Raw genomic sequence first — 14574 nt, forward strand, 5'->3', positions numbered from 1 at the left:
TGTCTCAGTTATCCCTCCATTCTTTTGATAGATTGTATCCCTGCTGTAATTGTCAACTGGATAATAATTATTTAGGACATTTAATTATTTTTTGGACTAGGCTTGCTACATATCTCGGAGTTTCCAATGCTTATGATTTGTTTTTTTAGGGGACCAGCTAAGAAATAGTTATTGGCGATTATTAAGATGTATGCTACAATTCAGGAGAATTTGTACTATATCTTATGTTTCTTTTTGTTGTCCATATTGAAAGTAAACAAACCCCCAAAATGTCAGAAGTCTTTTGCAAAAAGAGATGGCTCTCACTTTGGGGATAATGGGGTCCAACCCCACCAGAACATTATAAATCCTGCTAAAACCTTTCTTTGTCATTCTGTTTTAATAGGGATATGCAGTGGCAATATAATGCACCAGAAGTTTAAGGACAATACAGGTTGTTCAGTATCACCTAATAAAACAAGAATAATTTTTTAAAATATTTTTGTGAATGCTCAGTTTTAGAACGCTCCTGAGCCTGCCCAGTAGCCCCGAAGCGAGGTCTCCGTTGGGTTATATGCACGCAAACACAGATACACATGCAGTTGCACACAAGCCTACCAGGTGTTTTTGTGTTCAGATTCCCACCAGCCAACAAGCTTTAAAGTGGCCACTTCTTGCAACACCTGCGAAACATGTTTTTGACTTAACGAGATCTTGTTCATATCCCACATTGTCTTCTCCAGCTTCGTTCAAGACCAGTGACACAAGGAAGAACCTGTTGTTAGAAAATGCCAGTTTACAGCACGCAGTTACTACAACAGCATTTCCATCCAGAATGTGTGAAATTATTCTGATTTTAACATCTGTGTAGATTAGCTAATAGTTTCTATGTATCACTTAGTAAAATAACTCATACAGATGACTGAAACCAAACCCAGAATATCACGGAACTGTTGTTTGTAGTATTTTTGCTCACTTTCATGTAAAAATTCAGTCACATAACCAGTAACTTTCTTTGGAAAGCCAAGTAGAAACCTGGGTTATCATTGAATCATAGACTGGTTTGGGTTGGAAGGGACCTCAGAGACCATCTAGTTCCAACCCCCCTGTCACAGGCAGAGACACCCTCCACTAGACCAGGTTGCCCAAAGCCCCATCTAACCTGGCCTTGAACACTTCCAGGGAGGGGGCTGAGTTATCTGAATTGTCTGAGTTGTCTGAGTTTACCTGAGTTGCTTAAATGTATTTGTTCTGAAGTCATCCCTACTTTGACCACAAAATGAGTAATCAGAAGTAATTTAATTACACAGTGACTCATTGCTAACACTTTATCTCTAAGCAATTGACCTGGATATAAATATTGGTGCATTGCACTCTAGAACAGGAAAGGATTTGCCGATATGACTTTATCCAAGTTTCTTTTTTTTTCAGCAAGGCATTTCTTCCCACAGCTTTTAGATACATACATGGATTAGTCTTTCTAGATTTAATTTATAAATTTTTTAACTGGATATTTGGAGAGTAGGGTTTTATTAGCTTTATACTGGCCAACAGCAGTGCAAAACTTTTTTTACAGGAGGAACATGCATTTCTCAAATCTGCTCCTGATTTGACTTAAATGTGTTTTTTTTCCCCTGTAGTCCTTTGTTTTCAATGAGAAGGTTGGTGTGCCAGCTAATAGGTTTACTGTCTGTTTTCAGCTTCCTTTGCTTTTCTTCAGTACATGGGTGAAGTGGAGACACCAAAATGTAGCGACTGTGGCCCTGATTCTGCAACAGTATGTACATATATTTACTTCATTTAAAGCCTATGCCATGACACTGTCCATTGTTATTGCATTGCGAGCCTTGCAATAATTGTTGTTTCTCTTAAAAGCTCATTTGTGAATCATGTCATCAAGAAAGAATCTCAGCTATAGAATCTCTCTATACAGAAATATAAATTGTTATCTCCCTAATAGGAGACAGAAGTTTGAAAATATGACTTGAATATACCAAAAGGCTTTTAAAAACAGTAGGTAAAAGAGAAAGATAAATTTATTTTAAAATTATTATGATGTTTAGGAAAAGTCTTCTGGTTTGGGTTAGGGGTGATTGCTGAATCCTGAACATTCAGGAGACAGCCAAAAGAGCTTTTAAGTGAAGGAAAAGCACTCAAAAATACTAGCAGGCAAAATTATCCTGTGCATTGTTGATTTCAGTGAAGCTGACTTTCCAAGATGTGAGGAGAAAACAGCTGCTTTCGGGTAATGATAGAATTAGTGCCCTGTACAATCTGTATCAAGATAACGTATGCCCCTAAGAATGACTAGCACGCCTAGAATATAGCAGCAATGGTATTTATATTATGCATACTGGGGAATGAAACTGGTCAGAGACTACTGCCAGGATTCTGAGGGCTTTTGAACATTGATAACAGAAGTTCTTGATGAAGCGTGTAACTGGTAATAACAATAACTACCGCTTGTTTTTTATACATTTAGATCCATATTTATTGAGCTGTTGTTACATTTTGCCAGCTTTATGACTTTGTAGAAGAGATGAAGTAGAATGGAAAAAAAAGCTGACTTGAGTCAAAGATACAGAAGATAAAGGGAAGCTAGAAAATTAGCAGATCTGAATTTATCTTAACTGATTCTGTTAGAGGAAAATATATCATGCTGGATCTGACAGTCCGAGGGAGGTGAGCCTACTGCAGTGCCCCCAGGTCCGACAAGTAGTGAGTCCAAGAATGTCTCCCCAGGATGCACAAGCACACAGAGAACCTGGATACACCACATACCTGCATATATACATGGCCAGCCACTCAGGCCACAGACAGGCACACAGAGCACTCTCATGAACACAGACAGCACCAGCGGCTTCATCCTGCTCCCCTCTGGCTGAGCGGAAAAGAAGTCCATTTGTGGGAATATATGTATATGTATGTGTATATGTATATACATGAGCAGTGTGGATTCCTCCAGTAGCAAGGCTCAGATACTCAATCTGCCCATGCTCAGTCTGTCCAGTAGCTGCTCCTGAATCCCAGTCTCTCCATTTGCAAGGACCTGGACATAGAAACTCCCGAGGCTGCAGCCCAGCTCCAGTTCACAGAATCACAGAATAATTGAGGTTGGGAGGGACCTCTGGAGGTCATCTGGTCCAGCCCCCTTGCTTGAGCTGGTTGCCCAGGACCATGTCCAGACAGTTTTTGAGTATCTCCAGGGATGGAGACTCCACAACCTCTCTCTGCACAACCTCTCTCTGCACAACCTGTGCCAGTGCTCGGTCACCCTCGGAGTAAAAAAGTGTGTCCTGCTGTTCAGAGGGAACCTCCTGTGTTTCAGTTTATGCCCATGGCCTCTCATGCTGTCTTTGAGCACCACTGAAAAGGGCCTGGCTCTGTCCTCTTTGCACCTTCCCTTCAGGTATTTATATACATTGATGAGATCCCCCCCTGAGCCTTCTCTTCTCCAGGCTGAACAGTCCCAGCTCTCTCAGCCTTTCCTCTGAGAGATGCTCCAGTCTCTTACTCATCTTTGTGGCCCTTCACTGGACTCTCTCCAGTATGTCCATGTCTCTCTTGTACAGGGGAGCCCAGAACTGGACCCAGCACTCCAGGTGTGGCCTCTCCAGTGCTGAGGGGAAGGATCACGGCCCTTGACTGGCAGCCCTTCTCCTAATGCTGGAGCCCAGCCTACACTGTTACCTGCCTTTGCTGCCAGGGTACATTGCTGGGTGATGCTAGCTTCCTGCCCACTGGAACAAAGTCTTTTCCTGCCAAACTGCTTTCCAGAACGTTCTTCCCTGCATCCCATAGTGTGTCCCACACCCCTACACAGCGACCCCCCCTTAGTCTGAACGGCGATCCAGAGAGCTGCTCCCAATGACTTTGATGGGTTTCACCCCTGGATGATGGGGCTGAGGATCTGGGAGAAAGCACCCTCAGGCCTTTTTCCTGGGATATTCTGATGAAGAGAAATAAAAAGTGTGTGCTCATTTTTAGCTTTGTCAGCAAAGCCTGTTCACTGGTGACTGTAGCTCTGAATATATGGGATTTTTTGATATTGTAAGCACCACTGAGCTTATTTGCAAAGCATAGCCCTTATAAAATGACAGGATGCATTAGAGGTATTTCAATATTAACCCTATCTCTTCTAACGAAAGTAATTCCTGAAGCTAAAGTTTTTTATTATTTTATTGGCAACCTTGAAGTGCTATTATGTAGCATATTGGATTTATTTGGAAAATACCCCACTAATGCAGGTACAGAACTGTAGTGTTTTATAAAATAACATAGAGAAGACTTTCACTCTTCTGAATGCTTTTGAAAATGTGGCCCAATATGCTTGCAAGAAATTCTAAGTAGAAGGTCAAAAAAGGGCCGAATCTTGAGGTCCCTACTCTGCTTTCATTCGGGCTTGACTCTGATAAAGCTCTTACTCCTGTGTGGGTTTTGCCTGAACAAGCACTGTGCAAGACTTACAATGCCAGGACTTAGCCCACAAAAATTATTATCTCAGGTCATAGTCTAGGCTTTCTTATATAATTTATCCATCACTTACTTATGTTATAAAAGTGCAGAGGTGATAAAGAAGTCATCTCTCAGGTCATATAGCAGTTTAAACTGCTGTGTCTCTGATTAAGCATCGTAGACAAAAGGGGATAATAAGATCCAGGGGAAGATGAGAAGAGTAGAAGTAAAAAGCTTGCACAGCTATTGGAAAGAAGGCTTACATTATTTTGCTACAGACTCAATAGGAGCATCTGATCCCCATTTCTTATGAAGTGTAGTTCTGACTGCCCCAAAATTGCTTTAAACATGAAAAAGATGAGACCACTGTGCTTAATAATGCTGTTAACACTGTGTGTGAAGATTTGTTCCTTCACTGTACCACACATAAATACTGCTTGGTCTTCATCTGTGCAAAATGTAGAGGTAAACTTTAATTGAGGGCTTTTCTTTGGGGATCATGTGCATTCAGGGGGAACAAAACTCCTATTATCAACCTAGATATATAACAAGTTTGAGAGCATTGTCACATAGAGATACTGAAACGTTAATTCATGCTTCTGTGACATCTTGTCTGGATTACTGTAATTCCCTGCTTGCAGGTCTCACTCAGCCCTCCTTTCACAAAACAAGAACTTGTACAATAATGCAACCACTGAGATTTTAAGCGTGCACAATAGCCGGTCATCATATGTCTCTGTACTGAGATCTCAGTGCTGCCTGCCTTTAGGTACTGGATCGATTTGAAGATCCTGGTGATGTGTTTTAAAACACCACATGTATCCAAATGAGTTTTTGGTTCCCTATTGTCGAGGCCCAATTTTACTCAAGTGTAAAAATGTTGGGCTTTCATTTGTTCGGAGCGAGAATTATAAATCGCTGTGTCCCATGGCTTCTTCATGCAGCTAAGGAATGCACTTTGCCAGAACAGATTTGGAGTGTCAGTCTCATCATTGACTGGAGGTCAAGACTGTGGTGGGTTGCTTAACTTTTCTTCCTGTCACCAGCATCTCTGTTTGTGTCAGGATATATTTAATAGAACATTTTAAGGCTTCCTTTTCTTCTGACTGTTTCAGAGTTGCAGCATCCTTGTACTTTACAAGAGGGCTTTTCAAATGCCAGCAATAGTGTTGGCATTTCTGATTTTTTGAGTCGCAAGAAGATTTTTATACAAAGAAAAATAACAAGATAACAGAAGTGTTTCTAAGATGGATGTTGCTGTCTGTCAAAAGGATGCGCTTACCTTACCTACACTTTTTTATATCACAGATAGGATAGGAAAGACATCTTTAGTTATGCAGTTGTGTCCCTTCCAACTCAGGATATCCTATGATCCTATGATCCTATGATTCTGTATTTTGGAATAGGATGCAAACAGATTTCTTAATATTGACTGTGCACTTCACACACATGCCTACAGAATTTTCTGTGCCAACAAGACCTTTTTATCTAAAACAGTGTATAAAAATAGTTTTGCTTTGGAAATTGTTACTACACAGGTTTATTGGCTGCTGGATCTTTTTTCTATCCCTATCCTTCCCTCTTTTGACCATTATATGCTGCTCATGCTATGTATGTATTTGCATCTTTAGTACCGAGTCTACATTTTGAAATATAATGCTTCTACTGTTAAGCATGATTAGTGGAAAACATAATTTGCGCATTGTCTTGGTTTAACCCAAGCCGGTAACTGACCACCACGCAGCAGCTTGCTCACCATCCACTCCCGCGCAAGGGGATGGGGAGGAGAATGGAAAAAGCCGAAACTCGTGGGTTGAGATAAAGACAGTTTAATAGGATAACAAAGGAAGATGATGATAACTACAACAGCAACAAGAAGAAGTGATGTATAAATAAAATTGCTCACCACATGTGGAAAAAACAAACTCAATGCCCAGTCTGTTTCCGAGCAGTGATCCCACCTCCCGGCTCGCTTCCCCAGTTCTATAGGGAGCGTGACATTATATGGTATGGAATATCCCTTGGCCAGGCTGGGCCAGCTGTCCTGGCTGTGCTCTCCCAGCTGCTTCTGCACCTGGCAGGGCGTGGGAAGCTGAAAAGTCCTTGACTTAGTGTAGGGACTACAACTGCCTAGCAACAACTAAAAACATCAGTGTGGTATCTACACTGTTCTCATCCTAAATCCGAAACACAGCACTATACCAGCTACTAAAAAGAAAATTAACTCTGTCTCAGCCAAAACCAGGACACACATTTAGACTTCATTAAAAAAGGAACAATCAAAAGAAAAAAAGAAAAAGAAAAAGAAAAAAAGAAAAAAGAAAAAAAAGTCCTGTAGCAACACCGGCTTCTAGTTACTTAAATCCTATTTAGTGTCTAACTTTCCATTGATATGAATGAATATAGGCATCTTGACACCTAAATAACCTTATGGATTGGTCCCTAAGTGCTTTATCATTCTGTCATCCTTGCTTACAGCCAGGATACTGTATATTACTTTTCTGTTATTTTCTAGCATTTAATTTTCAGTATAGGTATTCTGTTACATGCATATGTAATACTGCTTTCAAAGCCAAGATGATACATACCCTTTTCATTTAGCCCACCCTTTAGTTTCTTCTTGTCAGTTGCAGTTTTGATGACTGTGACAATATAAAAAATGTTATCCTCCAGCATAGCGTATATCATCTACGCTAGGTGAAGGCAGGCCAGAGTATTAAACTTCCACACAAGTTCAATATACTGTTATTAGCAGATCTGCTGAAGATTGCAACTTCAGGTCTAAAGTGCTTGGTTTTTCAGTTAAGAAACAAAGATGTCTGAAAAGACTAGGCCATACGTTACGTCCCCAAAGACTAACAAGCTTATACTTCTATGGAAGTTTTTTTGATAAAAAAAATAAATCCTTATCACCATTATAGACTTAAAGATTTCCAGCGTCATGTCACCTTCATGGATTCTTGTGCTTTACATCTCCAGTGGTGCTAAGCAGGGTTGGATTTCACAAGGTGTTAGGTCCTGCTGTCATTTGGAGACATTTTACTGCTAACAGTCCTGTTGGGTCTTAAGCAGTTTGGTGAAACTTTCTTTTCCACATAAAGTGTAATGTCTTTCTTTACTGATATTCTTGTTTGACCCTGAATGTAAGGGAGGATATATCATCTTGCTTGCTGTGCCTGTTCATTTCTGCGCTGCCTGTAGACACATTCAAAGTTTCTCCACCAGCAGTTAAATTTTCCTTTCTGTGTTTGCCTCTGTGTCTGTCTTCAAGGCCAAATTCAGAAGTGGTGCATGTTACTTAGAACAATTCAAAAGGTCCCCTTAGACTCTGCCAGATCTATTTATACCATCTCTATCAGTGTATAACATAATCTGTAATTTGCATACCAAGGAATTGCAAGAGGATTTCAATTTAAATAAGAGACTCTTCTTTCATTTACACCTACTCATGAGTCCTTATTATGAAAGCTGTAGTGAGTTAGATTGACATTTGATGAACAAAGGGCAATTGTCTTCAACGGAAAAGAACAATAGTGTTCCAGTAGTTTTTTGAAGCATATTTTCACTCTTATCATTGTCATTTTCATCTTCCTGGGTTGGGTGAATCCAACGTTTCATCCAGTGAATTGATATTGATCCCTGCCAGTCAGTATTTTGCAGCTGTGTGGAGGAAAATGAAAAACCCTCTTCTTATTTCTTTTACTCTTGTGGCATTGCCTGAATCAATTTCTGTCTGGTTGGTGTGTGGATTTTGAATGGGTTTTAGAGTGTCTCTAGTTTAGTCCATTCCAGCTTTTCCTTCTGCTAGTCTGCTTTGCGTAGGGTAATGCTATGGTGGCTACAGAAATACCCCTGGTCAGGGAGACTCTGGGAGTCCAGGAGTTAAGGTGTGTGGACATCCAATGATCATGGTGCTGAGCCAGATTGTCAGAACCATGACCTGGATTTTTACTTTTTATTTTAAAGGTACGAGAAAACCTTGCTAAATTCCTAAGTCTTTGCGTGCTAAACATCTTTCATACTTCTTTCCCTTTTGGCTAAGACATGACTACAGTATGAGACAGTAGTTAGAATAGCCATGTGTTGGGCTGCATGCCCTATGTTTTTTGCCAGCCAGTCCAAGCATGTGTCCCTTCTGAGAGGCAAAGCATGAGGCAGCAGGTTTCCAGGCTGAGGGGGAGACAGGGGATGGGGAAAGGAAGGGGAAGCTCAGATGATCTATTTCCCCTCAGCAGCAGCTCTGGGAATCAGTTGGAATGCTACATGCTGTCCGTTCCTCACCTCCCAGACTATGCATGTGGGTTTGAAGAGTTGCTTTAAGGGCAAGGCTCTCTGGCATTAGGTCCTGTCACTTGGAGAGGAAAGGATTTCCACTCATTTTGCTCTGCTTTGTGGACTTCTGTCCTTCTTGGTGTATGTTATACAGCATTACTTCTGTAGATTAGGTGAGTCAGAAAAGTATTACAGATTACAAATGTTGTCCTACTCAAACTGGATGTTAACTGGAGCTGTTCTTCTGGTGTTTGACTTAGCAATTTTCAGCTCTGCACTGCTGACTCTGTTAGTGACCTGAGAACAGATTTGTATTATGGCTGCTGAGAGTATTAAGGCTTCTTAGTAATGCAGGTAGGTTCTGACTAACCAAAACATTTCCTCCACATTTGCAGACTTCAGAGTGCCTGTAAAGAAAATAATTCTCAACAAGTTGTGGGGTTTTTGTTTGATTGTTTGTCTGTTTTTTCTAGAATCCTTTGTGCGGCTTCAAACTGTCTTTTCTCAGAAAAGTTAGAGTCCATTTTTGGTAGTTTATTTTTTTAAAACAAATATCTTGCAGTTGTATTTTCTGAGACAACCCTATCTTTATATCATATTGATGTTTCATGGCAAAAAGTTGCATCTTGGGTTTGAATTATATACTTTGGCTTGTCTGCTAACTATCTGAGTTTGTAGATAGCTGTTTGCAATCTATGACCCCCTCTATTATGCAAAACTGGCAATTAAAGATTTGTATGAAATACTATATGAAGACCTCTGATCATAACAACAAACATCTTCATTCCTTCCAAACTTAGTACTGGATGCTGAAGCAAAGGAGAAATCTCAAACGTGTATTTCAGATGTTGAAAACAAATGCTTTTCTTCAAGTTCAGGCAAGCTTGTGGTAGTAGTAAGGTTTATCCCCCACATCTCCTTGCTGTAATTAACATGGCACTGTAATTAACATGGTTTCTTGGTAGGTAGATTGAACAGGCTAGCACTGCAGTGGCCATCTTCTGCAGTAAGCAATGTGTCTTCTGAGTTTATTACATCTGTGATTTCATATGCCACAAGAAAGAAGGTGAATGCCTGATTTGTCTTTCAGCCATGCCAAAATAAATGTCTTTTGCAGAAATATGGTTTGAATGGGACTTGAAACACATACTGTCTTTTTAAATCACTCTGAGCCCAGATTTGCATCCTGCTGGGTATCTTCTGCAGTACCTCGAGCAAACTTGCTGCCTGTTAGCTTCGAAGGGAGCTAAAAGCACTCATTACCATGCAGGATTAGGCCCTTTATGTTTAGAAATAAAAATAGCTATCTTACCATTAAGGAATGCCTTACAAAATGAAAGGATAAAGTCACCATGAAGCTACTTTTGTGTTCCTAATGACTGTGTAAAACAATCTACAGGGATGAAAAGGAAATGAAGTAAATACAGCGGTGCCCCACCACCTTTCAAAGGCAGTATCAAATCATCCATAAAATTCTGTGGAAACAAATGTCCAACTAATCCACAAAATGAAAACGCTCAGATTATCTGTTAAAAAAAATAATGAATAAACCTGTTCTTATTTGGATGATAAGCATTAAAGATTGTCTTCAATAATTAAGGGTTTGGGGTGTTGCTGTACTCTTGGAACTAAACCTTTCAAATAACTTCCCAGTTTCCAGACCACTGAATCTTTGAAAAGTTAATTTTTGTTATCTCCAAATACAGGAAGCTTAGCACAACAATGGCAGTTCAAAGCCTCCCAGGTAAAGAGCCTTCAAAGAGTAATTCGCAATACAAATTCATAAAAGTCAACAGTTTAGACTACTCAATTGCTTTTAAGATTTTCATCAAATGCATCTCAGCAGTTGAAACTTACCACTGATGCCTCCCAACTGAGTTAAAGTCAGAAAACACTGACAACGTTACCTTTCTTTTTCTGTGGTTTTTAGGCAGTGAGAGATGGCAACTGAACTTTGCCTCAATTTACTTCCTATCTTATCTTTACAGATCTGACTGAAAGTAAGTGCACAAGTAAAATACTCTGTGAAATATTACATTTCACGCTATTATTGAGGTTTTAAAATACTAATTAATAGCGAGTGAATTGTTCAAATCAGAGTAAATAAATGTTGGCTGCTCTGTGTAATTAAATTTCTTTTAAATACAGATAGGTGCTCCCACGGTTCTTTCCAATGTAATAAAGATACATATTCTAAGATCAAGATTATTTTAGAAGACATTCAGCAGTTTTGGGACATTTTAGACTTTCATAAAAAGATGAACAAGCTCCTCATCAATGTGACAATAGTGTGATTTTTCCGTAAACTCTAGTAGAATTTTCCTTTAAATGCTACAGAATTGCAGCCCAGTTTTAGTGCTTCATTGTGCGTTATCCTGGCAGAATCAGAAATTAACTCTAGTACCAGAGAAGTGAAATTAACTACTCTGTGTCTGGGCTCCCTTCTCTGTCTGATGGGCAAGATTTTCAAAACAAAGGCTGGTGAATTGAGACATACTTTTAAACAATTTTTTTTTCTTATTTTGAAAAAAATAAAAATATTAAGATTTAATTCTGATGCAGTTACTCATCCTCACAATAGCAATGTGGTTGTCTCTTACTGTGTTAAGAATTTTGTGCTCTGTTTAAAAGCTTCTGTATCCAAATACATTTATATGTGTGTTTGTGTCTGTTTATATGCATGTGTACATATGACTGAAGGAATTTGTACCTGTCATTGTCTGGAATACAAGGGTTCTGTATTAATTTAAGGCCTTCATTACTATTGTTTCAACATTCTCTGGTACTGCTGTTTCAAACGGATCCCAATAACTCAATAACTCATACAACAGTATAATCTGTTCCTGTGAGATACTTAGATTTGCTTAATAACTAGTAGGTCTGTGCCTTAGAATATAATTATAATAACATGTATTAATTATAATAGCAGCAGGGTGGTCATGAAATGAAAATAAGATAGCTTTTTTAAAATTTCTGATTATGAAAGAGTAAAAATGTCAGTCTTTATCCAAACCTTTGAACCCCTTGGCTATAGAAGACTGCAGTATCAGAAGAGGCTTTCTCATGAGCTCTTATTTTCTCTCTCTCTTTCCATCAGAAAAAAACCCCAAAGCAACCACCACAAACCTTTAAAATACTGTTTTTTAATTTATTATTTTGTAACTCTTTCTGGGCAAGTCGGAAGTGTAATGATATAAATAAAGGACTTTTTTTTCCCTTTTTCTAAACAATCAGTCACGAGGTTCAACTTGAGTTCAGCCCCTCTTCTGTTTAGCCTTGAGGAGACAGAGGATTTTCTTTGCAACTCCATAGTATATAGCAAGAATTCCCAAATATTCTCCCTCTGATGATGCGGAGGGGATCATTTACATCTGGAGCTTTCTTCCACTTGCAGAAATGGCAATGCAGGTTTCTTTTCAGGTGTGGTTCTTCCTGACACATTTCTAAATGGTTAGCACTCCAAGAGTGCCTGGGTGGATTGGCTGGAAAAAGCTGGTTTCCCAGGGAATAGGGAAAATAGGGAGTGTGATTACTGTTTTGTTGTTGTTATAGTTGGCTTGTTTGGGTTTTTTGGGGGGTGAGGGGGTTGATAGAAAGAGCTCTCATCATTATGCTTCGCCGGCCACCCTGTCATCCACTTTCCTGCTGTACAAGCGAACCTTTCTCTTGCTGCCTGACTGCAATTCCTTTGTCAAGTGAGCTCTGTAGCTGTTGAGTCACCTCTAACAACATCCCAGCCATAGCCCGATGACTTTCATTGCTCAGCCACTTCATCATGGCATTTTTATTAGAAATAAATGTAGTTCCTTGCAGTTACATAATTCAACCAATCTGCCAGTTAAAAATCCAGTTTCTTTAATATTTGAACCTGAATAGTTTACCAGCCAAAAGTCCAATCCTACAAACACATCAAAGTGAATCTCCACTGCTTGTATAGTTGACCCCATAAAACTCATCAGAGTATTTGCATTAGCATGGAGAAGGTGAGACCCAGAGCTGGTCAAGTAGTCATTAAAAGGTAGAAATCATAATGGAATCACTTGAGGTTTGAGTGAGAGAAAGAAAGATTTAGAAAATAAATAAATAAACATGAGATTTCAATTAGGATTTCAGACCTCGGGAGTGAAAAGAACAATGCGCTAGGATATACTAGGGATTTGCTCTCGGGGATTCGTGCTGAACCTATATAACACTCTAGTAATGAAAAGCTGTATATCAGAGCATGAACTGACTTCCTGTCAGTCAAAACATTTCCTCTAGCTATCAGTGCAAATAACAGAGGAATTTGGACTTCATATATGTTGTATTAAAATTTCTATCAGGAGGTGTCTATGCAAAGTCAAACCCAATATTGTTTCAGGTTTTTTCTTCTTTTTTTTCTCTCTTTTTTTTTTTTTTCTTCTCCTCCTCCCCCTCTTCCCCTGCCCCTTACTTGCAGTATACAGCCAGCATATACTTGGTTTGACTTGGCCTTTGGCTTTATCACCCTGGTTAAGAACCAGAGTTTTTAAAGCTCTAAAACGAAAAGGGTATGTAGCAGAAATATTTCAGAATCACCTGATTCTTTTAGTGCTCGACAGGATTTTCTTGGAAAGTTGGTGAAATTTCACTGGGCCCTCCTTCAAATCATTAGATACCACAGATACTTTCACAGGTATGCCCCTTTCTGCAGCTGATGTTCAAAACTGACTCGGGAAGAAATGTGCCACTGAAAGGCAGTGCAAAAACAATCCAATTGTACTGTGAGTGGGGAAGGCAGTGAGGCAAAAAGTGAGCTACCCTGAACTCAGGTAGAAACTGAGAAAACTTTGGATTAAGCACGAGAGGAAAAGAAAAACCCAGACCCACCCCCCTTCTTTATGTAATTTCTCTGCAGCCTGCCATGCTTTTGCCATCAATGGTAAAAATGTTCTCTTCCCTAAGGTTATTACTTAGGAGAAACCGATCTCTATTATTCCACGCAATTACCTCTGAACATACCTGGGCTCTTTTACTTCGTTTCTGAGATTCACATCTCTGAGACAATTGCTCCATTTATCCTGAGTATTTCTTCCTTCCCCATTTCCTGAAAGCCTGTTCCCACGCTACCTCTGCCGCTGCTCCAGCTACCTGCTTCTCTGTTTCTCCGGAGTGCTGGCTAGGAAAGGAGATAATTATAGCCTCTTTAGCCACAACTACAGAATAAGCTCCACCTACAGAAAATGATGGTCTTGGCAGACTGTATGGGTATTTCAAATCTGATGGCATACAAATTCTCTGTGCTCCTTGGTTCACCTCTTACTGGTTTCATCCAGTGAAGCTGGTTTCAAATTCTGCTCCAAAATTGCTGTAAAATGCTGATAGGAAGTTTGAAACTTACATAAGAATAAAGAATAATAAAAAATAATTATTGAATTGGGAAGCAAATATGCAATCAGTTCAGAAGCTCCAGTTCAGCCACTACAATACTGCTTATTTTATGTATTTAACAGTGTTCTACCTTTCCCATTCTTTTTGTGCATCAGTTATTATCTTGATGTTTCCTTCAACAGGTCCTTCATAAATACAACTGATAATGTTTCATATTACAAGGGCACTTTTGCAGACACCATTTGTATCACTTTCTGCCCAATCCGTGTGTTCAAGCTTTCTTTTATAGCAATAATGCCTAGAAACACTCAGGGCAATTTTACTGAGAATTGTTTCAATACCTTTCACCACAGAATCAACTGTACAGGAGACTATCTGTGTGTGCAAGCCCATTTGTTTTAAAGGAAAACTGTGAATCAGGGTGTATTGTGAAAAAATGAAATAGATAGGGAAAAGAAGACTGTAGTTTCTTGGTAGCAGCTGAGTATCCTGGAAAATGGCGAGGGGGGACTTGAAAGT

Source organism: Balearica regulorum, chromosome 4, assembly GCF_011004875.1.
Source record: "Balearica regulorum gibbericeps isolate bBalReg1 chromosome 4, bBalReg1.pri, whole genome shotgun sequence".
NCBI classification, from domain to species: Eukaryota; Metazoa; Chordata; class Aves; order Gruiformes; family Gruidae; genus Balearica; species Balearica regulorum.